Raw genomic sequence first — 3722 nt, 5'->3', positions numbered from 1 at the left:
GAGTTCAAGAAGGCAACATCGAGCATGAAACCAAGTGTGGGAGCCTTCTGACCATGGGGCCCTGCCAACTGCTCTGGTCACAAGCCCAAGAAACCAGCCCTGACTGTAAATGGGGAAGCAGCGACCACAGTGGCTCGAAGCCATCCTCCCATAGACTTCTTTACTCTTCCTACTGGTTATTATCAGCTCTTGGCAACAGGGGAAAGGAGGAGGAAGCGCATACAGAAATCACATCATGCCCGGTGGTCAGTCATGTCCTTCTTCCCTCTGGTTCTCCCTTAACTACTAATGCAGGAATCTCCTGTGACCCTGGGATCCTTTATTTATTTACATAATCTCCAACATCAAATGTATACAGTGCCAGGCATTGTGCCAAGGACTGAAGACCCGGAAATGAATAAGATGAGGTTATTTGTCCTTGGGAAGCTCCATTCGGTGATGAGATAACTTGACTTTTATCTGAGAAATGGCAGAGCTGCCTCTCATGAGAGGAAGTTGGGCAATGTGAGCTGTCATTTCCAGATCGAAGAAAATATCAGCTTGGTTGGCATCAGCTTATCAACTTTTCAGAGAGCAAGATCACATGGAAAGGCAAAATTCTTTAACAAATGAGCTGTGTTTATTTGCCAGTGGTTTGGGCTGGAAAGGGAAAAGTGAATTGATTTTAACAGGTCAAGACTATAGGTGGAATCTGCTGAGGAATGGGCTCGGTGACTTCCAGAACTTACTAGGTTAACTACCTAGACTGCTAACATTTTTACATGATGCTACTTGTGATATGATGCAAAGTGGACTGTTTAGTGTGGCCTGTCCCTCAGGGCAGTTGTCCTGGCACGGTGGGAAGGGATGTGAGGAAGGTGTTTGTATGTACACAGGTCTGCACGGAGAAATGGCCCAGTAAACTTGATCTCGCTGTGTATGTCTGATAAGACATCTCAGAAGAGAACATCAGTCCATTTAATACCTTTAATCATGGGGCGTGTGGGCGATTCAGTTGGTTAAGTGTCTGACTTCGGTTCAGGTCATGATCTCACAGCTAGTGAGTTCAAGCCCCTCATTGGGCTTCCTGCTGTCAGCACAGAATCTGCTGTGGATCCTCTGTCTCCCTCTCTCTGCCCCTCCCCTTCTCTCTCTCTCTCTCTCTCTCTCTCTCTCTCTCTCTCAAAAATAAACATTAAGAAAATACCTTTAATCATGCCTTCAGTTCCTTTTATCCTAGGAAAGCTTTCCCGAGGAGGGGATGTTTCCTCAAGTCCATGAGGAATGAACTCAGGCTTGCTGGCTTCCGAACAGTATGTTTTTTGCTTTGTATTTAATTGTGACAGACTTTCTTTCCCCTTCTGTGAATCTTAACTAGAGCACAACAGATTTCTTTTGGGTACAGTTGAAACATTCTGATTTTCATCTTTTCTGTAAATATTTTGAAGGTGGGTAAAGACAATCTTTAAATGCTTCTCTTGGAAATACTAGTTTTCAAACTGTATTTACAACATATTAAGCAAAATAAACATTCTAAAGGCAAAGGTGTTTGTTTTTTCTATCTGAATAATGTCAAATAAATGGGCAAGTTGTAGGTTGGCAAAAAGCATATAGAGTTGGTTTGCTGCATGAGCTGGACTCAGTGGGGGTTCTAGAAGTAGACTCATCTTTCTACCTACAGGGCATCTCAATGCAGCATGCAGATGTGTTCTTCCTGGTCTTAGATGGAATTTGGGGTAAATTCATACATTTTTTTTAAGTTTATTTTTGTGTGTGAGAGAGAAAGCATAAGCCAGGGAGGGGCAGGGAGGGAAAGAGAGAGAATCCCAAGTAGGCTCCACACCACCAGCACAGTGCCCAATGTGGGGCTCAAACTCACAAAGTGAGATTGTGACCTGAGCCAAAATCAAGAGTTGGATGCTTAACCGACTGAGCCACCCAGGTGCCCCAATTCATAACCTTTTTTAGGTCACTCTTAGGCAACAAAATGTCTCCTGACCAGTTCTAGTTTCAAGAAAGTTCTCATTTTGACAAAATGTCCCATCCAGTGCTATAACTGTATCACTCCACGCTCTTACCAAGTTTAAAGCATTTCCTCTCTGTGAGTATTCCCAGGCTGTTTTGGGCTGGGAAGCCTGGCGTGGCAGAGGGGATATCAACTGCTTCTTTTCTCTTTGAATTATTGGATTGTTACTGTGATTTTTTGGATTGGTTATTGACCATAATTCTTTACTACCTCCCTGTGTCATGTGCTACTTCAATGCATTAGAATCGGTGAGGTGCACTGTGCTACCCCATTGATTTTGGACTTGGCCAATAAAAGATAGTACTTATTACACAAACAGAGCTTGATGAGTGCCTGCGTGGTTTGGCCTGGTCTCTTGTACTCATGTGATTGCAGGGAGAAGGTCATGCCTCAGGTAGCCACTGTCCCTTCAGCCAGAATGCAGGTAGGCCCCACTTAATGATACCTTACTACATCCTGTAAAAGCACTGGATGCCATCCTTTGGAGTGTGGGAATAACTGGCATTAAATGCTTTTATTTTTCATCTTTGGGACCTCAGAAGGAATTGAGACAAAAATAGTTCCATTTTTATATCCTGATACATGATATATATTTTCTATTGTGAAACTGAAAAAAAAAACCCACAGAGCCACACTGCATTGCAATTTATGTGAACCCCTTTACATGCAAGCATTTTGCTTGACATATGGTAGGCACTCAATGAATAGAAACTTATTGGTTATTAGTATTATTATTCAACATTTTTTTTCTGCAGGAACTGATTCAACTTTTTTTTTCCTTTTCCTGTTGGAATCTAAGTACCCAAGGACTTCAAAATTACTGTTTGTGAGTAAAGAGGATGCCTAGGAGTTTCCTAGCTTTAGAAATTATTCTGGGCAACTCAAATGCTGCTGATTGCATTGCTCACTGGATATTAATCCAAGGCTTAGGACTGGAGAGATGGAAGGTATACAACCTACCTGTGGTCGATGCTACTACTCTAATGTGTTATATCTGCGGGCTCTTCATTTATTCCCAAAACATTCATTAAGTGCTTGAGCTGGATATCTTCCATTTGCTTCTTCAAATTCACTCTCAATCCTTTTTAGCCTTTCTCTGGGCCCAGGGAGCCTGACTGGCATGGGCTGCATCAACTAGGCTCCCTCATCATTTGGCTATCAGTTGGGCTCAGCCAATGTGGATCACTAATGGGGGATCAAAGGCAGGAGGAGGGAGACATCTGAATGTTGAGTTTATTTCATCCTTCTACAAGAGACGACTGTCCTTGCCAGGCAGTTCTCTTTTCAGAGCTACTCTCACTATCTTCCTATAATCACCTGCTGTTGGTAGTCATAGGCTACTGCATTATGTCTTATGATTTCTCTGAACCAGTGATTCTCAATTTTGGTTGCACATTAGAACCATCTGGGGAGTTGTTAAAAAAAATCCAATCTGATGCCAGGCTGTGCTCTGGACCAGTGCTGTCTGTCAGAAATATAATTTAGCCATATATGTAATCTCAAATTTTCTAGTAGTCACATTATATTAAAAGTAAAAAAAACAGATGAAGTTAATTTCTATATTTTGTCTATCCCAGTATTAAAATATTACCATTTCAATAAGAAATCACTCTGAAATATGATGAGTAAGATATTTCACATTCTTGTTTTTGGTACTAAGCCTTCAAAATCTGCTTGTCTTACATTTAAAACATCTCAATTTGGACCACCCACATTG

The sequence above is a fragment of the Prionailurus viverrinus genome, chromosome C2 (assembly GCF_022837055.1).
Source record: "Prionailurus viverrinus isolate Anna chromosome C2, UM_Priviv_1.0, whole genome shotgun sequence".
NCBI classification, from domain to species: Eukaryota; Metazoa; Chordata; class Mammalia; order Carnivora; family Felidae; genus Prionailurus; species Prionailurus viverrinus.
This window is presented reverse-complemented; position numbering follows the sequence as displayed.